The sequence below is a fragment of the Oncorhynchus gorbuscha genome, linkage group LG08, assembly GCF_021184085.1.
Source record: "Oncorhynchus gorbuscha isolate QuinsamMale2020 ecotype Even-year linkage group LG08, OgorEven_v1.0, whole genome shotgun sequence".
Lineage (NCBI taxonomy): Eukaryota > Metazoa > Chordata > Actinopteri > Salmoniformes > Salmonidae > Oncorhynchus > Oncorhynchus gorbuscha.
In genome coordinates this window covers 66,374,634-66,398,373 of record NC_060180.1, presented here as the reverse complement: position 1 = coordinate 66,398,373, position 23,740 = coordinate 66,374,634, and the positions used below count along the sequence as shown (strand labels likewise).

The following is a 23,740-nucleotide window of genomic DNA, read 5'->3' as shown; positions in this document are numbered from 1 at the left end:
ATTGATATAGTGCCAAGATACATGTCTCTGCCTTTACAATGGGAGTCGTTGTCCACAAAGCGGCATTGCTGGCTGTCTCGCTCCCGCCTTATCCTTTCTTTGGATTGGTGGATACATCTCATCTCCTGTAATGGATACATCTCATTATTGTTGTCCTTTTTAAAATATTCGATGAGGGTTGTTGACATCAACTGCCTGTATTCAGTGGAGAGTGAAGCTATGCTTACAAGCCTCATTTAATGAACATGCATAGCCATCCCGAGACGTCTCCGATAATAAAGTGTTTTTTCTTTTAAGTTTCCGGGATGTCACCTTCCCTACTTATATCAGCATTATGAAACTTCTATTGGATCAAATAAATATCACGTAACAAATAAGACATACATTTGTTTGTTGTTGACCAAATTCGACTCTCTCATTGACCTCCATACAAAAACTCCTTGCTTGGTGGGCGAAACAACACTAACTGCTGGAGGGAAACAAATTTCCCGCCGAGTAGGGCCTCCCTTTCTGCCATGGTTGACCGAGCGCTTCCCATAATGCACTCCCATATCAGCGGGAAATAAAAATGGCGAATGTATTAGGGGAGAATGACCCGTTTGTTATTTTCTAAACAAAATTTATATTGTGTCATATTTTGAGAGGAGCATTTCAAAGAGATTTACCGATATTTGGACAAGACGCCAATCACCGGTTACGACCGAGCATTTCAATATATATGGCATTTTGACCCTCCTAACTGACCGAATGAGGTAGCTCGCAAACTTATCAAAATAACATGTTATTCGCTGAGGGTGCGCTCCAGAATCATTCCGTCTGTTATAGCTCGAAACCTGCGCCTGTAGACAACTGCTAAGACAAATTGCATACATGATGTATCCAGCTAGCCATTGAACTGAAAACGTATAAGTTAATAGTATCAATTCATTATTTTAGCCCGGATGCAAATGTCCAGACAGCTAGCTAGCAAACTAGCCCACGAACAAAAGGAAAAAGTGACGGTGCAGACAGTGGGATAGGGCTCTTAACACCCCAAGACTATTCATTTTCTCACAGATATCTAGTATGTTGAGTTACTTGACAGCTGAGTTGACGCAACCTGTCAAATTCTAGACAATTCTATATTGAGAAGCGTGCATGACTTGCTACTGTTACTTAAAAAAATGTGATTTGGCTTTCCAGTGTTCCCATTGAAATAATCCCCTTTTTAATATGTGTCTCAGATCTGCTGCTTTTGTCTAGCTTCAATACAATGAACTCTTGACAGTGACCCCTATTTTCTTGGGGGGGGGGGGGGCGATGTAGGAATTAATTCACCTCTCTCTTCCAATATGACAGAGACTCAACGGCATTAGAGCGCTTGCCGGTCCACCAGCAGAAAGCACATTCCCTTCGGCAGCAGTGCAAGACGCCAGTGTCCCTGACCAGCGTCCACTCTACCGAGGATAGACATGGAGGGGACACGGACACCAAGCTCGGCAACAGGTTTGACGAGGGACAAGAGGTCCTAGCCCGATGGTCGGATGGTTTGTTTTATTTGGGGACTATCACAAAGGTAAGCACCTGTAGTTACTAGGTGGAAAGTTTCAATTTGGTGTAAATGCAATTTCAGACACATCTTATGTCATTTTGCATTAAAGGATCTTGATATTTTTTTTCTCCCTCAGATAAATAAGGACAAGCACCGCTGCTTTGTTGTCTTTGAAGATCGGTCCAAGTCCTGGGTTCTGTGGAAGGACATTCAGACAGGCAAGTAGTTCTTCTGCACAAGACATGCTGCCATGTCAAGTTCCAGTTCCATATTTTTGATAGTCAATGCAATGGACTGTTTTATGCTTGCTTGATAGTATGTTGAACTTTCATCTTGTTGGATATTTGTGTAATATCTGTGTATTACACTCTAAAGAAAAAAGCCGTCTGCTAGTAAAAATTACACGCCTTTCTATATTCTCCATAGATACTGCCAATAGACCGTGGGCAGAATCCTTAGAATTTTGCTTTCAGAAAGTATAATTTCTTCTCCAGGATGTACAGTTTCAGTTAAATGTGTGTGTTCATTCCGTTAGGCTTGTCCTCAGTCATTCTATCTTCGCTTGTCTTGATATCCTTGGTTGAGATTTCTTCAATCTCCTCCTGGTTTATCTTTTGTAATTTGTCCCTGACAGTTAACAGACCACAGAATCTCCTACACCAACTGTAAATTCCCCACAGACAAGCATAGGGAAGGCACTCCTCAGCCTGTGTTACTACTGTGTTCATACAATGTTAATTTTATACATGTTAATGAGTCCCACTTCAGGGAGGGGCCTAGAAATTAATTGTCATCTATTAGCACCTATTTTTAGTTAGATGACTCATGACTGATGTTTGACATATTGGAATTGGACAATCATATTTATTCTAAGTGGCAGAAAATGTGATTGATATGTTGAACCTCAAACCCCCAGTTGTATTTGAGTAGGAATTAATTTAAGTTGGGCCTCTCAACTAAAGTCACCTAAAGTTATAAAGTTCATATTCTATGGCCTTTGCACTGATTCCCCCCCCCCCTTTTTTTTCTCGCCTTTATTTAACCAGGTAAGATAGTTGAGAACAAGTAAGATAGTTGAGAACAAGTTTTCATTTGCCACTGTGACCTGGCCAAGATAAAGCATAGCAGTTCGACACATACAACAACAGAGTTACACATGGAATGAACAAAACATATAGTCAATAATACAGTAGAAAAAAAGAAAACAAAGTCTATATACAGTGAGTTTTGTGCAAATTAGGTCAAATAAGGGAGTTAAGGCAATAAATAGGCCATGGTGGTGAAGTAATTACAATATGGCAATTAAACACTGGAATGGTAGATGTGCAAAAGATGGATGTGCAAGTAGAGATACTGTGGTGCAAAAGGAGCAAAATAAATAAACACAGTATGGGAATGAGGTAGATAGATGGGCTGTATACAGATGGGCTACCTACTCTGACCAGACTGTGCGTCCGCCATCGCCATTTTGTACACCTACACCAGACCCGATCAGGACACGCAGGTTGAAATATCAAAACAAACTCTGAACCAACTATATTAATTTGGGGACAGGTCGAAAAGCATGAGACATTTATGGCAATTTAGCTAGCTAGCTTGCTGTTGCTAGAAAATTTGTCCTGGGATATAAACATTGGGTTGTTATTTTACCTGAAATGCACTAGGTCTTCTCCGACAATTAATCCATAGATAAAAGGGTAAAAGTTTGTTTCTAGTAATCTCTCCTCCTTCAGGCTTCTTCTTTGGACTTTATATGGCGGTTGGCAACCAACTTTAAGGTGCACCACCGACTGGACTGGAGTGTTGACCTCAGTTCATCTTTCAATCACCCACTTGGATATATGCTCCTGAAAACCAATGAGGAGGTGGGACTTGCAGTGCGTCAAGCGTCACAAATAGAACCACGTTATATTTTAGCACCTTGCTACGCAGACACGCGCGAGCAGTGTGGGTGCAATGATTGAATAACATGCATTATTTTGCAGCGCACGAGACTGGAGTGGTGTGGTCAGCATGCTAGACTACGCCATTTTATTTTGTGAGGTTGCAGGTGTTGCAAAAAACTAAATAAAAGTGTTTAACTTCTATATTAAATGACATCCACTTCAAAAAAAAAAGGGTCCCTCTCTCTTTGGACTGGATATGAATGACAGATTCCTTTTTCAGTCATCTTTGGGTGAAAGTAGCATGTCTTGTTTGATTATGTTGGATTGGTAGCAGATGGGGATAGGTTTGTGGAGATAGGACTGCATATAGCACTGTGCACACATCACATTGGTGAAATGGAGACTTCCCAACATGGTCTCGCACCTCTGTTTGTCATTATAAAGTACAAAAGTGAACTGTTATGCGTTGTTGATCTTTCTGTCGTTTAGAGCAGAGTTCCCCAAACTTGGTCCCCCCCCCCACGTGTGCACATTTAGTTTTTTTTCCCTAGTACTACACCCTGACTCAAATAACCAATTCATCATCAAGCTTTGATTATTTGAATCAGCTGTGTAGTGCTATGTCAAAAAACTAGATATGCACCCAGGAGGGGCCCCAGGACCGAGTTTAGGAAACCCTGATCTAGAGGAATGACTCATCCCACCTGTGTTTTTTTTTAGGGGACGAGGGAGGAGAGGACATGGTCTGCACAATATGCCAGGATGAGTGCTCAGAGGATCCCAACGAGATTGTCATCTGTGACAAGTGTGGACAAGGTAGGGCTTAATCACCATCATAACAATGTGGACAGGGTAGGGATTAATCACCATCATAACAATGTGGACAGGGTAGGGATTAATCACCATCATAACAATGTGGACAGGGTAGGGCTTAATCACCATCATAACAATGTGGACAAGGTAGGGGTTAATCACCATCATAACAATGTGGACAAGGTAGGGCTTAATCACCATCCCAAGAGTGGATTTTCACCAACAACGAATTCGGCAAGAGATGTTCCAATCCCGTTAATATTCAATGAGGACATGCAGAGAAATTGTGGGAGGGTGAAGCCCTGCTAACAGAGGGGTGGAAAAACTTTATACAAATTTCAAGTGGAGCGACGCATTGTCAAGAGGGTTCCCCCTCTGGTCAAAATGTAACTTCTTTGTCCTGTAGCGCAAAGACAAGTTTGGGAAATTATGCTTTTGGCCAGATGTTTGTAGGTTCATATCCCATTTAAGGATTCCTTGTTTGCTATCTAGTCATTAGAGGTCCCACCTCTGGAAAAATGTATTGATACAATAGTAATTATCTCTTAACTGTGACCCGTCTTTACCTTTCAGGATACCACCAGCTCTGCCACTCACCCATCATCGACTCCAGCCTGATCGACACCGATGAGAAGTGGCTCTGTAGGGAGTGTGTGTTCGCCACAACTGAGGTACTTACGATACTATATTATTACTAACACTGAGTGTACAAAACATTAGGAACACCTGCTCTTTCCATGACAGACTGACCAGGTGAAAGCTTTGATCCCTTATTGATGTCACTTGTTAAATCCACTTTAATCAGTGTAGATGAAGGGGCGGAGACAGGTTAAAGAAGGATTTTTAAGCCTCGAGACAATTGAGACATGGATTGTGTATGTGTGCCATTCAGAGGGTGAATGGGTAAGACAAAATATTTCAGTTCCTTTGAATGGGGTGTGGTTGTAGGTGCCAGTTGCACTGGTTTGTCAAGAACTGCAACGATGCTGGGTTTTTCACTCAACAGTTTCCCATGTGTATCAAAAATGGTCCGCCACCCAAAGGACATCCAGCCAACTTGACACAACTGTGGAATGCATTGGAGTCAACGTGGGCCAGCATCCCTGTGGAATGATTTCGACACCTTGTAGAGTCCATTCCCTGACGAATTGAGGCTGTTCTTAGGACCAAAGAGGGGGGTGCAATGCAATTTTAGGACGGTGTTCCTAATGTTTTGTCAGTGTATATTGTCCATTTACTCTTTAGTGAGTTCAGCATGCAAGGTACACAAAAATAAATACACTAATTAAGCAATAAGGTCCGAGGGGGTGTGGTATATGGCCAATATACCACGGCTAAGGGCTGTTCTCTGCACGACTCGACGCCGAGTGCCTGGATAAAGCACTTAGCTATTATAAACTAGTTACCAATGTAATTACAGCAGTAAAAATACATGTTTTGTCATACTCGTGATATACAGTCTGATGTACTACTGTTTTCATACAACAGCATTCAGGGCTCGAACCATCCAGTTTGTAATACAATACAACATAATGCAATATGAAAACCCTGGAAAGTGAACACACACATAATATTCATATTACAGAACCACTGTGTGAAAAGGTTGTAGTAATAGTAAGGGAATGCTCCAACCAAATTGAGCTCACAGTCCGGTGTATGTGTTCTCTGACAGAAGGGTCCCAAAGCCCTGCAGGAGCTGAAGCAGTCTCTACCTTATTCCCTAGAGGACCTGGCGTGGGACCAGGGCCACAAGACCAACATCCAGCAATGTTACTGCTACTGTGGAGGGCCTGGAGAGTGAGTCATACACACACACACACACACACACACACACACACACACACACACACACACACACACACACACACACACACACACACACACACACACACACACACACACACACACACTGTTTTAACCCCTCTCTCTTTTAGCTGGTACCTGAAGATGCTGCAGTGCAACAGGTGTATGCAGTGGTTCCACGAGGCATGTATCCAGTGTTTTAAGACGCCCATGCTCTATGGAGACAGGTACTAAACAAGCCTCGTATGATAAGTCATCTCTCAGGAAACATGTGCCGAGTGACTACCTATGGCATGCAAGAAAATAAATCTACTCTTGTGCTTCTTTCTCATCAGGTTCTATCTATTTATTTGCTCAGTTTGCAGTAGTGAACCAGAGTACCTCAAACGACTGCCTCTTAGATGGTGAGAGAAACTTGTGTCGAATTGATTGGTGTACGAGACGGATTGATGTTATTCACTCGAGCTGTTGATCTATTGTTTCCACCTGTTGAAGCAAACAAGATACCCCAATGACACTGAATCAGTTTAACAGTAGTACTGTGTGTGTTTATTTATTTATTTATTTGATGAAACTGGAGTAGCAGTCTATCATAGTTCCCTCTAGGCAAAATGAAGTTATTCTATTCCACGTCAATCCCCATACTGAATCATTGACTTGTGGCTGTTCTGTGCTTCCTTCCTTGTTTCTGTCCAATAGGGTGGACGTTGCACACCTGAGCCTCTACAACATGAGTGTGATTCACAAGAAGAAGTACTTTGATTCTGAGCTGGAGCTGATGACTTACATCAACGACAACTGGGAGCAAATGCAGCTCGGGGAGGTAGGACGAAGCTTGACACAGTTGGGAATAGGGGTGTGAATGTTTAAATGTTAAAACGTTTAAACAAAATTGTGATCCTTGACAGCAAGAAAAAAATAGTCCCCCCCCCTAAAAAATTATCACAGTGCCGTTATCACAAACATATTATTTTCTGTGTTATAGCATAAGTAGATGATAGGCTATAAAGACCTTTTTGTTTTATTTATTTCACCTTTATTTAACAAGGTAGGCCAGTTGAGAACAAATTCTCATTTACAACTGCGACCTGGCCAAGATGAAGCTTAGCAGTGCGACAAAAATAACACCGAGTTACACATAAACAAATGTACAGTCAATAACACAGTAGAAAAATATATGTACAGTGCCTGCAAATGTAGAAGAATAGGTAGGTAAGGCAATAAATAGGCCATAGAGGCAAAACAATTACAATTTACCATGAACACTGGAGATGTATACAGAATGGTGTCGTCTGTGTAGAGGTGGATCAGAGAATCACCAGCAGCAAGAGCGACATCATTGATATATACAGAGAAAATAGTCAGCCCGAGAATTGAACCCTGTGGTACCCCCTTAGACACTGCCAGAGGTCCGGACAACAGGCCCTCCGATTTGACACACTGAACTCTATCAGAGAAGTAGTTAGTGAACCAGGCGTGGCAGTCATTTGAGAAGCCAAGGCTACAAATTACTATAAAAATCTAACTTTCATAAAATCACACATGCAAGATAGCAAATTAAAGCTACACTTGTTGTGAATCGAACCAACATGTCAGATTTCAAAAAGGCTTTTCGGCGAAAGCAAACGGTGCCATTATCTGAGGATAGCACCATAGTAAACCAAGCGAGAGAAGCATATTTAAACCCTGCAGGCTCGACACAAAACACAGAAATAAAAATATAAATCATGCCTTTGACGAGCTTCTTCTGTTGGCACTCCAATATGTCCCATAAACATCACAAATGGTCCTTTTGTTCGATTAATTCCGTCCATATACCCCTAACCCTAACTCTTCTTAACGAAGAAGTTACAGGTCTGTGAGAGCCAGAAATCTTGTTTGTTTGTAGGTGACCAAATACTTATTTTCCACCATAATTTGCAAATAAATTCATAAAAAATCCTACAATTTTCTGCATTTTTATTTTGTCTGCCATAATGTCAAAATACTTTTTTTCCCCACTGTATATCCAAAATGTCCATTTATTTGGCGCGTTTGATCCAGAACAACACCGGTTCCAAATTGTGCAATGTGACTACAAAATATCTCAAAAGCTACCTGTAAACTTTGCCAAAACATTTCAAACTACTTTTGTATTACAACTTTATGTATTTTTAACGTAAATTTTTAACATAAAATTGAGGATGGAATGATCTGTGTTCAATACAGGAGGAAAACAAACTGTAGCATGCTTTCTGGTCACGCGCCTCTATCTAACAGGACACTTCAAGTTACCCTCGTTTAAGATGGCCGTACTTTACATTTACATTACATTTAAGTCATTTAGCAGACGCTCTTATCCAGAGCGACTTACAAATTGGTGCATTCACCTTATGACATCCAGTGGAACAGCCACTTTACAATAGTGCATCTAAATATTTTAAGGGGGGAGGGGTGAGAAGGATTACTTTATCCTATCCTAGGTATTCCTTAAAGAGGTGGGGTTTCAGGTGTCTCCGGAAGGTGGTGATTGACTCCGCTGTCCTGGCGTCGTGAGGGAGTTTGTTCCACCATTGGGGAGCCAGAGCAGCGAACAGTTTTGACTGGGCTGAGCGGGAACTGTACTTCCTCAGTGGTAGGGAAGCGAGCAGGCCAGAGGTGGATGAACGCAGTGCCCTTACTTGGGTGTAGGGCCTGATCAGAGCCTGGAGGTACTGAGGTGCCATTCCCCTCACAGCTCCGTAGGCAAGCACCATGGTCTTGTAGCGGATGCGAGCTTCAACTGGAAGCCAGTGGAGGAGCGGGGTGACGTGAGAGAACTTGGGAAGGTTGAACACTAGACGGGCTGCGGCGTTCTGGATGAGTTGTAGGGGTTTAATGGCACAGGAAGGGAGCCCAGCCAACAGCGAGTTGCAGTAATCCAGACGGGAGATGACAAGTGCCTGGATTAGGACCTGCGCCGCTTCCTGTGTGAGGCAGGGTCGTACTCTGCGGATGTTGTAGAGCATGAACCTACAGGAACGGGCCACCGCCTTGATGTTGGTTGAGAACGACAGGGTGTTGTCCAGGATCACGCCAAGGTTCTTAGCGCTCTGGGAGGAGGACACAATGGAGTTGTCAACCGTGATGGCGAGATCATGGAACGGGCAGTCCTTCCCCGGGAGGAAGAGCAGCTCCGTCTTGCCGAAGTTCAGCTTGAGGTGGTGATCCGTCATCCACACTGATATGTCTGCCAGACATGCAGAGATGCGATTCGCCACCTGGTCATCAGAAGGGTGAAAGGAGAAGATTAATTGTGTGTCGTCTGCATAGCAATGATAGGAGAGACCATGTGAGGTTATGACAGAGCCAAGTGACTTGGTGTATAGCGAGAATAGGAGAGGGCCTAGAACAGAGCCCTGTACTTCTTCATTACACAAAGGAAGAACCTCAACCAATTTCTAAAGACTGTTGACATCCAGTGGATTAGATAGGAATGGCAAGAAGGTCCCTTAGAAATCTGGATTCCCAATGAAATCTCATTGAAAAGAGTGACCTCAAAAAAACAAAAAATATCTGAATTTGTCAAAATATCTGAATTTGTCCTCTGTGTTTCACCTGCTAAATAAGTTCTGTTATACTCAGAATCTCAGACATGATTCAAACAGTTTTAGAAACTTCAGTGTTTTCTATCCAAATCTACTAATAAATGCATATCTTATCTTCTGGGCATGTGTAGCAGGCAGTTGAATTTGGGCATGCATTTCATACGGACGTGAAAACACTGCCCCCTGTCACCAAGAAGTTAAGCATGTCCCAGTTTAGGTCACCTAACAGTACGATCTCTGAAGGTAGATGGGGGGGGCAATCAATTCACATATGGTGTCCAGGGCACAGCTGGGGGCTGAAGGGGGGTCCATAACAAGCGGCAACGGTGAATGACTTGTTTCTGGAAAGGTGGGTTTTTAAAAGTAGAAGCTTGAATTGTTTGGGCACAAACCTGGAAAGTATGGCAGAACTCTGCGGGCTATCTCTGCAGTAAATTGCAACTCTGCCCCCTTTGGCAGTTCTATCTTGTCGGAAAATGTTATAGTTGGGGATGGACATTTCAGGATTTTTGGTGGCCTTCCTAAGCCAGGATTTAGACACGGCTATGGCATCCGGGTTGGCGGAGTGTGCTAAAGCAGTGAATAAAACAAACTTACGGAGGAGGTGGCTTCTCATTTTAACATGCATGAAACCAAGGCTTTTACGGTTACAGAAGTCAACAAATGAGAGCGCCTGGGGAATGGGAGTGGAGCTAGGCGCTGCAGGGCCTGGGTTAACCTCTACATCACCAGAGGAGGAGTAGGATAAGGCTAAAGGCTATAAGAACTGGTCGTCTCGTGCATTCGGAACAGAGAGTAAAAGGAGCAGGTTTTTTGGCGTGGAAGAATAGATTCAAGGCATAATGTACAGACAAGGGTATGGTAGGATGTGAATACAGTGGAGGTAAACCTAGGCATTGAGTGACGATGAGAGAGGTTTTGTCTCTAGAGACATAATTTAGACCAGGTAAGGTCACCGCATGTGTGGGGGGTGGAACACAAGGGCTAGCTACGGCATATTGAGCAGGGCTGGAGGCTCTACAGTGAAGTAAGACCTTCACTAACAAAAGCAGCAATGGACAAGTCATTAGGGTAGCTAGGCAAGCTGGAGACACGGCAATTCAGACAGCTAGCGGGCCTGGGATAGCAGATGGTACGTCGCAACTGAGGAGCCTGTTGAAACCCCCTCGGACGGTTATGTTGGCAGACCAGTCGTGATGGCTCGGCTGGTCTCTGTTGGCAGTAAAAGAGTTCAGGCCAATGGCAAAATATGTCTTGAAGCACAAGAATTGGCTGATGGACCTCTTTGGCTAGCCAGGAGATGGGCCGAGCTCCAGGCTAGCTCTAGGCTAATTGGTGCTTGCTTCGGGACAGAGACATTAGCCAGGAGTAGCCACTCGGATAGCAGCTAGCTAGCTGCAATGAGCCGGTGCAAAGGTTCAGAGCTTGCGGTAGGAATCCTGAGATGTGGTAGAGAAAAAGCAGTCCGATATGCTCTGGGTTGATATCGTGCTGTGCAGAGTGGCAGATCCGTACCACATTGGGTGAGGCGGGTTGCAGGAGAGTATGTTCAGTTCGTAGATGGAAATTGAGATGTAAAAAATTATATATATTCGAAGAAATCAAGAAAAAAATGTATATATACATGGGACGGGACAAGACAACAGACTAGAGGTCGACCGATTATGATTTTTCAATGTCGATACCGATTATTGGAGGACCAAAAAAATCAGAAGCCGATTTAATTTTATTTGTAATAATGACAATTACAACAATACTGAATGAACATTTATTTTAACTTAGTATAATACATCAATAATTTTTTTGCCTCAAATAAATAAACAATTTAGTTTAAATAATACAAAAACCAAGTGTTTGAGAATAAAGTAAAAGTGCAATATGTGCCATGTAAGAAAGCTAAGTTTAAGTTCCTTGCTCAGAACATGAGAACATATGAAAGCTGGTGGTTCCTTTTAACACAAGACTTCAATATTCCAAGGTAAGAGGTTTTAGGTTGTAGTTAATATTGTATTTATAGGACTATTTATCTCTATAGCATTTGTATTTCATATACCTTTGACTACTGGATGTTCTTATAGGCACTTTAGTATTGCCAGTGTAACAGTATAGCTTCCGTCCCTCTCCTCGCCCCTACCTGGACTCTAACCAGGAACACATCGACAACAGCCACCCTAGAAGCATTGCTCCACAAAATCCGCGGCCCTTGCAGAGCAAGGGGAACAACTACTCCAAGTCTCAGAGCGAGTGACGTTTGAAACGCTATTAGCACGCACCCTGCTAACTAGCTAACCATTTCATATCGGTTACACAAGCCTAGTCTCGAGATTTGATAGGCTTGAAGTCATAAACAGCTCAATGATTGAAGCAGAGCGAAGAGGTGCTGGCAAAACGCATGAAAGTGCTGTTTGAATGAATGCTTACGAGCCTGCTGCTGCCTACCACCGCTCAGTCAGACTGCTCTATCAAATATCAAATCATAGACTTAATTATACCATAATAACACACAGAAATACGAGCCTTTGATCATCAATATGGTCGAATCCAGAAACTATCATTTCGAAACTAAACGTTTATTCAGTGAAAGTCTAAATATTGCTGTTACATTGTACAACCTTCAGTGTTGTGTCATAATTACGTCATAATTACGTAAAATTCTTCCAAATTAGTTCGCAACGAGCCAAGCGGCCCAAACTGTTGCATATACACTGACTGCGTGCAATGAACGCAAGAGAAGTGATTCAATTTCACCTGGTTAATATTGCTTGCTAACCTGGATTTATTTTAGCTAAATATGCAGGTTTAAAAATATACACTTGTGTATTGATTTTAAGAAAGGCATGGATGTTTATGGTTATGTACACGTTGGAGCAACTAGTCCTTTTTCACGAATGCTCACCACATCGATTATATGCAATGCAGGACTCGCTAGATAAACTAGTAATAACTACACATGGTTGATGATATAACTAGTGATTATGATTCATTGATTGTTTTTTATAAGATAAGTTTAATGCTAGCTAGCAACTTACCTTGGCTTCTTACTGCATTTGCGTAACAGGCATGCTCCTCGTGGAGTGTAATGAGAGGCAGGTGGTTAGAGCGTTGGACTAGTTAACTGTTAGGTTGCAAGATTGACTCCCCGAGCTGACAAGGTTGAACAAGGCAGTTAACCCACTGTTCCTAGGCTGTCATTGAAAATAAGAATGTGTTCTTAACTGACTTGCCTAATGAAATAAAGGTGTTAAAAAAATATATATATATTTTTTTTATCAGACAAATCTGTGTCCAAAAATACCGATTTCCGATTGTTATGAACTTGAAATCGGCCCAAATTAATCGGCCATTCCGATTAATCGATCAACCTCTACAACAGGCGTTTGACTGCTACGCCATCTTGGATATTTTGCCTGGGGAAAGTTGTGTAATTTAAATAAAAACCAGAGAGCAAGAGGCAAACTTTGGGCTACTTTGGTGAATTTGTGAGCCGTACAAGATATTGCGAGATACAGATTACCAAGATGTATGCACGCTGTTCTGCCTGCCCCTTCCTCTCGCTCCCTCATGCTGTTCTGCCTGCCCCTTCCTCTCGCTCCCTCATGCTGTTCTCATGCTGTTCTGCCTGCCCCTCCCTCATGCTCTGCCTGCTCCCTCATGCTGTTCTGCCTGCCCCTTCCTCTCTCTCCCTCATGCTGTTCTGCCTGCCCCTTCCTCTCTCTCCCTCATGCTGTTCTACCTGCCCCTTCCTCTCTCTCCCTCATGCTGTTCTACCTGCCCCTTCCTCTCGCTCCCTCATGCTGTTCTGCCTGCCCCTTTCTCTCTCTCCCTCATGCTGTTCTGCCTGCCCCTTCCTCTCTCTCCCTCCCTTGCCCCCTCTCTCTCCCTCATGCTGTTCTGCCTGCCCCTTCCTCTCTCTCCCTCATGCTGTTCTGCCTGCCCCTTCCTCTCTCTCCCTCATGCTGTTCTACCTGCCCCTTCCTCTCGCTCCCTCATGCTGTTCTGCCTGCCCCTTCCTCTCTCTCCCTCATGCTGTTCTGCCTGCCCCTTCCTCTCTCTCCCTCATGCTGTTCTGCCTGCCCCTTCCTCTCTCTCCCTCATGCTGTTCTGCCTGCCCCTTCCTCTCTCTCCCTCATGCTGTTCTGCCTGCCCCTTCCTCTCTCTCCCTCATGCTGTTCTGCCTGCCCCTTCCTCTCTCTCCCTCATGCTGTTCTGCCTGCCCCTTCCTCTCTCTCCCTCATGCTGTTCTGCCTGCCCCTTCCTCTCTCTCCCTCATGCTGTTCTGCCTGCCCCCTTCCTCTCTCTCCCTCATGCTGTTCTGCCTGCCCCTTCCTCTCGCTCCCTCATGCTGTTCTGCCTGCCCCTTCCTCTCTCTCCCTCATGCTGTTCTGCCTGCCCCTTCCTCTCTCTCCCTCATGCTGTTCTGCCTGCCCCTTCCTCTCTCTCCCTCATGCTGTTCTGCCTGCCCCTTCCTCTCTCTCCCTCATGCTGTTCTGCCTGCCCCTTCCTCTCTCTCCCTCATGCTGTTCTGCCTGCCCCTTCCTCTCTCTCCCTCATGCTGTTCTGCCTGCCCCTTCCTCTCTCTCCCTCATGCTGTTCTGCCTGCCCCTTCCTCTCTCTCCCTCATGCTGTTCTGCCTGCCCCTTCCTCTCTCTCCCTCATGCTGTTCTGCCTGCCCCTTCCTCTCTCTCCCTCATGCTGTTCTACCTGCCCCTTCCTCTCTCTCCCTCATGCTGTTCTGCCTGCCCCTTCCTCTCTCTCCCTCATGCTGTTCTGCCTGCCCCTTCCTCTCTCTCCCTCATGCTGTTCTGCCTGCCCCTTCCTCTCTCTCCCTCATGCTGTTCTGCCTGCCCCTTCCTCTCTCTCCCTCATGCTGTTCTGCCTGCCCCTTCCTCTCTCTCCCTCATGCTGTTCTGCCTGCCCCTTCCTCTCGCTCCCTAACATAATAATAATAATATAATATAATAATATATTCATGCTGTTCTGCCTGCCCCTTCCTCTCTCTCCCTCATGCTGTTCTGCCTGCCCCTTCCTCTCTCTCCCTCATGCTGTTCTGCCTGCCCCTTCCTCTCTCTCCCTCATGCTGTTCTGCCTGCCCCTTCCTCTCTCTCCCTCATGCTGTTCTGCCTGCCCCTTCCTCTCTCTCCCTCATGCTGTTCTGCCTGCCCCTTCCTCTCTCTCCCTCATGCTGTTCTGCCTGCCCCTTCCTCTCTCTCCCTCATGCTGTTCTGCCTGCCCCTTCCTCTCTCTCCCTCATGCTGTTCTGCCTGCCCCTTCCTCTCTCTCCCTCATGCTGTTCTACCTGCCCCTTCCTCTCTCTCCCTCATGCTGTTCTGCCTGCCCCTTCCTCTCTCTCCCCCCTTCCTCCTCTCTCTCCCTCATGCTGTTCTGCCTGCCCCTTCCTCTCTCTCCCTCATGCTGTTCTGCCTGCCCCTTCCTCTCTCTCCCTCATGCTGTTCTGCCTGCCCCTTCCTCTCTCTCCCTCATGCTGTTCTGCCTGCCCCTTCCTCTCTCTCCCTCATGCTGTTCTGCCTGCCCCTTCCTCTCTCGCTCCCTCATGCTGTTCTGCCTGCCCCTTCCTCTCTCTCCCTCATGCTGTTCTGCCTGCCCCTTCCTCTCTCTCCCTCATGCTGTTCTGCCTGCCCCTTCCTCTCTCTCCCTCATGCTGTTCTGCCTGCCCCTTCCTCTCTCTCCCTCATGCTGTTCTGCCTGCCCCTTCCTCTCTCTCCCTCATGCTGTTCTGCCTGCCCCTTCCTCTCTCTCCCTCATGCTGTTCTGCCTGCCCCTTCCTTGCGACATTATAAGCCAAGAACTTGCGAGATACAGCTTTTGATTGCTGATAGATAGGCCTAGTGCATGGTTCTGCCTATACTGTGCCCCTTCCCTCTCACTCCGTTCCTCGGTATGAAAATGCAGGTGTTTGTGTTCTCGGGAGTACGGCAACTAATCCGTCTCCTCCGATCCAAAAACACTTAATCTTAGGAGTCGATTCCGGTGTCTTGATACTCAGAAATGGGATTCGACACCGGAATTCGACTCCCCACCATTACGTCATTAACAATTGGAAAGGGGAAAGTGGGATACCTAGTCAGTTGTCCAACTGAATGTAGTCAACTGAAGTGCGTCTTTGCATTTAACCCAACCCCTCTGAATCAGAGAGGTGCGGGGGGCTTCCTTAACTTCTTATGGTATAGGGGACGCTTCCGTCCCATTCTGCCAAAAGCCAGGGAAAATTTGAATAAATTATATAAAAATCTAACTCATTAAATCACACACGTAAGATACTAAATTAAAGCTACACTCGTTGTGAATCCAGCCAACATGTCAGATTTTAAAAAGGTTTTCGGCTAAAGCATAAGAAGCTATTATCTGATGATAGCACAACAGTAAACAAAGAGGGTAGCATATTTCAACCCTGCAGGCGCTACACAAAACGCAGAAATAAAATATAAAACATGCCTTACCTTTGACGAGCTTCTTTTGTTGGCACTCCAATATGTCCCATAAACATCACAAATGGTCCTTTTGTTCGATTAATTCCGTCCATATATATCCAAAATGTCCATTTATTTGGCGCGTTTGATCCAGAAAAAAAACAGCTTCTAAATTGCGCAACGTCACTACAAAATATTTCAAAGGTTGCCTGTAAACTTTGCCAAAACATTTAAAACTACTTTTGTAATACAACTTTAGGTATTTTTAAACGTTAATAATCAATCAAATTGAAGTCGGGTCTATCTGTGTTCAATACATTAAGACAACAAACCAAGCTACTTTTCAAGTCTTGCGCAACTCTCAATAGTGTTACGCAGTTCCTAGATGGCCGTACTTCTTCATTGCACAAATTAATAACCTCAGACAAATTCCAAAGACTGGTGACATCCAGTGGAAGCGGTAGGAACTGAAAACAAATTCTTAAGAAATACCGTTTCCCAGTGAGAATTCACTGAACAGACAGAGACCCAAAAAAAACACAATTCTGAACGGTTAGTCCTCTGGATTTTGCAGGGTTTTGCCTGCTAAGTTCTGTTATACTCACAGACATGATTCAAACAGTTTTAGAAACTTCAAGTGTTTTCTATCCAAATCTACTAATAATATGCATATCTTATATTCTTGGCATGAGTAGCAGGAAGTTGAAATTGGGCACGCTATTTATCCAAAAGTGAAAATGCTGCCGCCTATACCTTAAGTTAATCGACACCCACGTCTTCGGCACCTGGGGAACAGTGGGTTAACTGTCTTGCTCAGGGGCAGAAGGACAGATTTATACCTTGTCAGTTCGAGGATTTGATCCAGCAACCTTCCAGTTACTGGCCCAACGCTCTGACCAAAGGCAAGTGACAGCAGCAAAGTGCTGTATGGAAGTACAGTACTTTGAGAAGTTAAATGGAAAAAATGTGCAAGCTGGATTTGAGGTACAAAAATGGTAGTACAGGTGCATTGCTTAACCATCTGAAAGTGTGACACCCAAAATATTGCTGGTAGCAGCTCAGCCTCTTTACACTTTTTTAATTGAAATTTCGGACTTTTTCTTATCGTTTTAATGGAAAACCAAAATAAATAAATGGGGAGCCAGGCCCAGGCAATCAGAATCAGTTCTTTTTTTCCCACAAAAGGGCTTTATTGCAAACAGAAATACTACTCAGTTTCATCAGCTGTCCGTGTGGCTTGTCTCAGACGATGTGGAGATCATGGGCTGGCGGAGTTACACATGGTCTGCGATTGTCCAACTGGCCTTACAATCTGCCAAGTTCTCTAAAATGACGTTGGAGGCAGCTTATGGTAGAGAAATTAACATTTAGTTTTCTGGCAACAGCTCTGGTGGACATTCCTGCAGTCTTCATGCCAATTGCACCCTCCCTCAACTTGAGACATCTGTGGCATTGTGTTGTGTGACAAAACTGAACATTTGAGTGGCATTTTATTGTCCCCAGCACAAGGTGCACCCGTGTAATGATCATGCCGTTTAATCATCTTCTTGATATACCACACCTGTCAGGTTGATGGATTATCTTGGCAAAGGAGAAATGGTCATTAACAGGGATGTAAATCACATTTCTGCACAACATTTTAGAGAAATAAGCTTTTCTTGCATCTGGAACATTTCTGGTATCTTTTATTTCACCTCATGAAACATGGGACCAACACTTTACATGTTGCGTTTTTATATTTTTGTTGGGTTTATTTTATTTGATACAGCAGTATATGACATTTTAACACTAAATAAATCTGACTTTTTCATTTTTCCAAATCCAGCTTTCAGCCACTCCTCAGTCGGACCGATATGAAAGTATTTTGGAAGCACTGAATAGCAACCACAGCATGTGAGTAACTCTCTCTGACCTTATGATTTCTGTCATGTTAGCATACAAATCCACACTCATTTGTCCATCTCTCTTAGGTTCATGTCAGGGAAGGAGATCAAGAAGAAGAAGCACCTCTTTGGGCTGAGGATCCGTTTTCCTCCGGGTCCCCAGAGCTCTGACCTGCTGGCCAACAGAGGGGAGCCAGAGAGGGCCTCCAACGAGATCAAGATCAAAGGCAGGAAGGCTATCAAGCCTCTTACCAACACAAGGTGGAACTCAAATTTAATAACTTCTTTTTTTTTGCATGCTAAAAACATTGGGGCAAAAACGTATTTAGTCAGCCACCAATTGTGCAAGTTCTCCCACTTAAAAAGATGAGAGAGGCCTGTAATTTTCATCATAGGTACACTTCAACTATGACAGACAAAATTAGGGGGGAAAATCCAGAAAATCACATTGTAGGATTTTTAATTAATTTATTTGCAAATGGTGGAAAATAAGTATTTGGTCACCTACAAACAAGCAAGATTTCTGGCTCTCACAGACCTGTAACTTCTTCTTTAAGAGGCTCCTCTGTCCACTTGTTACCTGTATTAATGGAACCTGTTTGAACTTGTTATCAGTATAAAAGACACCTGTCCACAACCTCAAACAGTCACACTCCAAACTCCACTATGGCCAAGACCAAAGAGCTGGACACCAGAAACAAAATTGTAGACCTGCACCATGCTGGGAAGAATGAATCTGGTTTGAAGAAATCAACTGTGGGAGCAATTATTAGGAAATGGAAGACATACAAGACCACTGATAATCTCCCACGATTTGGGGCTCCAAGCAAGATCTCACCCTGTGAGCCTACCATCAGTAACACACTACGCCGCCAGGGACTCAAATCCTGCAGTGCCAGACGTGTCCCCCTGCTTAAGCCAGTACATGTCCAGGCCCGTCTGAAGTTTGCTAGAGAGCATTTGGATGATGCAGAAGAAGATTGGGAGAATGTCAGATGAAACCAAAATACAACTTTTTGGTAAAAACTCAACTCGTTGTGTTTGGAGGACAAAGAATGCTGTGTTTGGAATGCGTGTTTGGAGGACAAAGAATGCGGAGTTGCATCCAAAGCACACCATTCCTACTGTGAAGCATGTGGGTGGAAACATCATGCTTTGGGGCTGTTTTTCTGCAAAGGGACCAGGACGACTGATCCGTATAAAGGAAAGAATGAATGGGGCCATAGATTGAGTTAAAACCTCCTTCCATCAGCAAGGGCATTGAAGATGAAACGTGGCTGGGTCTTTCAGCATGACAATGATCCCAAACACACCGCCCGGGCAACGAAGGAGTGGCTTCGTAAGAAGCATTTGAAGGTCCTGGAGTGGCCTAGCCAGTCTCCAGATCTCAACCCCATAAATCTTTGGAGGGAGTTGAAATTCCGTGTTGCCCAGCAACAGCCCCAAAACATCACTGCTCTATAGGAGATCTGCATGGAGGAATGGGCCAAAATACCAGCAACAGTGTGTGAAAACCTTGTGAAGACATACAGAAAACATTTGACCTCTGTCATTGCCAACAAAGGGTATATAACAAAGTATTGAGAAACTTTTGTTGTTGACCAAATACTTATTTTCCACCATAATTTGCAAATAAATTCATTAAAAATCCTACAATGTGATTTTATGGATTTTGTTTCTCATTTTGTCTGTTATAGTAATGTACCTATGATGAAAATTACAGGCCTCTCATCTTTTTATGCGGGAGAACTTGCACAATTGGTGGCTGACTAAATACTTTTTTGCCCCACTGTATCCTGGTAAGACTGTTTTGGTTTTTATTTCCGTACTTTTGGTTGGGTTTGGTTAGCCTGAAGTTGACTGGTAAGATAAGGGACCAGAAAAGAGAACTATCCTTTTCAGTAAACTATGATGACTCAATTTGACGGTGTAAATCTGGGGTTTCCAGTGAAGTAACCAATGGCGTGGTGAAGAAGGCCAAGAAGATGAAGAAACAGGGAGGTCACTCCCTGGCGACTCTATCCAAACGAAGTCGCTCCAGTGAACTCTTGGCCCAGGTGTGTGTGTTTAATACTACTTCTATTGATCAACGTTAACACCTTTACCCAAAGTTAAAACATTTTTAGAGTTATGTTGTTCATCCATTGAGATGTGTAATACCTTTTTATCCTCCCTGAAGGATATGAAGCCACCACCACCTCTGGATACCCAGTCCTTAAGGAGGTCAGCTATCCCCCAAAAATGTAATTTGTGAAAAGTTTGCTCAGTTTGTGAAACTGTTGAATGGTGGTGTTCTTCTTTACTCCCAGCAGCAGGAGTGACAGATCTCGTCCCTCCTCCAGTACCTCCGAGATGGAATCCATCAGTGCCGTCCGCACCACTGAAACTACCTCAACTAGCCTCTCCAGACAGTCCAGGTACATTCTACAATCGCATTATGGTACACCAAGTATGCGGACATCCCTTCAAATTAGTTGATTCGGCTATTTCAGCCATGCCAGCTGCTGACATATGTATAAAATCGAGCATGCAGCCATGCAATCGCCGTAGACATGTCTTAGCTGCGAAGTAGTAGGCCAAACAAGCTCACAGAACGGGACCGCCATGTGCTGAAGCGCGTAAAAATTGTCTGTCTTCAGTTGCAACTCTCACTTCCGAGTTCTGTACTGCCTCTTGAAGCAACACCAGCACAATAACTGTTTGTTGGGAGCTTCATGAAATGGATTTCCATGGCCGAGCAGCCTCACACAAGCCTAAGATTCCCATGTGTGTTGCCAAGCGTCGGTTGGAGTGGCGTAAGCTTGCCACCATTGGAATCTGGTGCAGTGGAAACGCCTTCTCAGGAGTGATGAATCAAGCTTCACCATCTGGCAGTCCGACGGACGAATCTGGTTTTGGTGGATGCCAGGATAACGCTACCTGCCCCAGTGCATTTAGCCAACTATGACGTTTGGTGGAGGAGGAATAATGGTCTGGGCCTATTTTTTTCATCGTTTGGGCTAGGCTCCTTAGTTACAGTGAAGGGAAATCCTACCGCATAGTGACATTCTAGACTATTCTGAACTTCCAACTTTGACAACAGTTTTTGGGAAGGCCCTTTCATGTTTCAGCATGTCGGTGCCCCTGTGCACAAAGCGAGGTCCATACAGAAATGATTTGTCAATCAGTGTGGAAGAACTTGACTGCTCTGCACAGAGCCCTGACCTCATCTACATCGAACACCTTTGGGATGAATTGGAACGCTGACTGCCCAACATCAGTGCACAACCTCACTAATTCTCTCTCTCGCCTCTCGCTCTTTCTCTTCCCTATTCCTCCCCAGCTTGTGTAGCTCCAGTAAGACGTTCACGGGTCGCCACTGGCCCATCGCCCAGCCCCCCTCTGAAGAGGAGACGGGGCCGGCCACGTCGGGCCCCCCTCCAGCCTCCCAACCCTGAGATCCCCCCTCCTCTCCAGCCAGACCCCCACCACCTCCCAGAGCCCCCCCAACCCCCTGCCGGGGCTCCACTCCACAGACATAGTGCACGGGCTGGGCCAAGGTGGTCAGCTGTCCCACCTGAAGAGCTCAATCAGTAGCTACTTTGGGGTGGCAGGCCGCCTGGAGTGCGGGGAGAAGTACCGCATCCTAGCTCGCCGGGTCACCCTGGACGGCAAGGTTCAATACCTGGTGGAGTGGGAGGGCGTCACTGCCTCCTAAACTTGTCATAGCGCTTACGTAGTTTATTACACATACGTAGCGCTTAACATGTTTATATAGCGTTTATAAAGCATTGTAAACTGGGTGGTTCTGAATGCTGATTGGCTGAAAGCTGTGGTATATCAGGCCGTATACCACGGGTATGACATTTATTTTTACTGCTCTAACTACATTGGTAACCAGTTTATAATAGCAAGAAGGCACCTCGGGGGTTGGTGGTATATGAACAGCCTAAGAACAGCTCTTAGCCGTGGTATATTGGTCATACACCACACCCCTTCTGCTTAATTGCACTCTCCTTCTGAGATCGGGCTTCCCCGTGTTGCCCAGTCTGGAACGGCACTTGCGTTTCCAATGATATGCTCCAGTGACATGGTCTTTCTGTGACTTGTCTTTTGTGTTTGAGATCTGTTTCGGTTTTGTAAACTGAAGAGGTTAAGAGATCAGCTTTGACATAATGTAAAATTAATGGTGTTTAGAGTGGCTAGGTAGGGGGTGTGAATGGTGTTTGAGTGTCTTTGCGCCTGACCTGATATGTTGAAAGTGTTTGCGAGTAGTTGATGTTCGAGAGGGACTCAAACAACAGAGATGATGTTGTGCTGCTGCAAACCCGTTTATTATTATTGTTTATTATGAATTATTATATATCTTTACTTTTCTAAATTTTTATTGATATGCCTCGAGTGTCTAGTGAGACGGTTCATTTTTTTACGATTTGGATTTGATTGCACATACTGTATCAAGTTCAGCCTGTTCTCAGCAATTCTCCTGAACCCGTTGTACCCAGGCTCATAAAATCACTTAGAGATATGAAGTTTCTCTTTTCTGTCTTGGCAGCTGAAAGCGTGTAACCTCTAGCTCTAACCTCTGCTTAATGTTCTGCAAATCATCTCACTATGAATAGTATTAATTTCACTGTGTTCTAGTCCAAATCTACACTATGTCAAGATTTTACTCAGACTTTTTCTAATGCATTATTAATGACTGGTAGAATTTGCTTTGAGGGCTGAGCTTGTGTGAAAGAACGTTAGTGACTGAATTCATGTGTATGTGGTAACTGGTACCGTTAGGCCTTGTTACATTTGAAAGGTTGAGTAATGTTCCCACATTTTTACTTGTGTTCTACAATATACAGTGGGGCAAAAAAGTATTTAGTTAGCCACCAATTGTGCAAATTCTCCCACTTAAAAAGATGAGAGGCCTGTAATTAAATAATTAATCATAGGTACACTTCAACTATGACAGACAAAATGAGAAAAAAATCCAGAAAATCACATTGTAGGATTTTTAATGAATTTATTTGCAAATTATGGTGGAAAATAAGTTGCACAATTGGTGGCTGACTAAATACTTTTTTGCCCCACTGTATGTTCTGAAGATATACATTTTTGCTGCATTTTTTAAAATATGCAATCATTGTACTTTTAGATATCTACAGTTACATTTATGAACCTTTTAAAAGGGACTTTGTTCCTTAATTTTCTTCCCTCTGTGCGGTTATATTTTATGACTTTGATCAGTGCGAACATTGAATGCTAAAATCTCATGGACCTTTTTACTTAAACAAATGAAACTGATTTCAGTTCTTAAAGCCGCCTATGCAACATAAGTCTCGAAAGACAATTGTTTTTGTATTTCAATCACTTGACCGCAAGATTGGCATCAGGAACAGACCGCAACAATATTTTGGTTTCTTCTGACTTGGGCCTTTTTGTTTTTTATTTCAGGTGCTATTTATTTCACCTTTTACTCAGAACTGCACTTAGCCAGACGTCTGCTGGTACAGTCAAGCTCACCTAGAACCCACTCAGGATATGCTCAGCAACTTTACTATATGTATGATGTACTCAAAGATTTGGAATATAACATGTTATTGATGGAACATTGGAACATTTTCTGTGGTGTCAGTATTTCATTGAAGTTCATTTTAAAGAAAATGTAGCGTTCATTTAGTCATTCCTCTGTGACTGGTTGTTTTCAAAAAGCTGCAGTTCAGTCCATTATGCTACAGGGTCACAAATGTCTTAGTTCATCTGAAAACATGATCTTCCACTTATCTCATGAAGTGTTTTTTAAATTGTTTATATTTAGTTCCTTACACCTCTGAGGGGTTAGGTTCAATACAGAAGACAC

General features: G+C 44.0%; 1 pseudogene; it reads left to right on the top strand.

Moving 5' to 3' along the window:
- Positions 1-561: 561 nt before the first annotated feature.
- Positions 562-22,859, top strand: LOC124042041 (annotated as a pseudogene).
- The last annotated feature ends 881 nt before the right edge of the window (positions 22,860-23,740 follow it).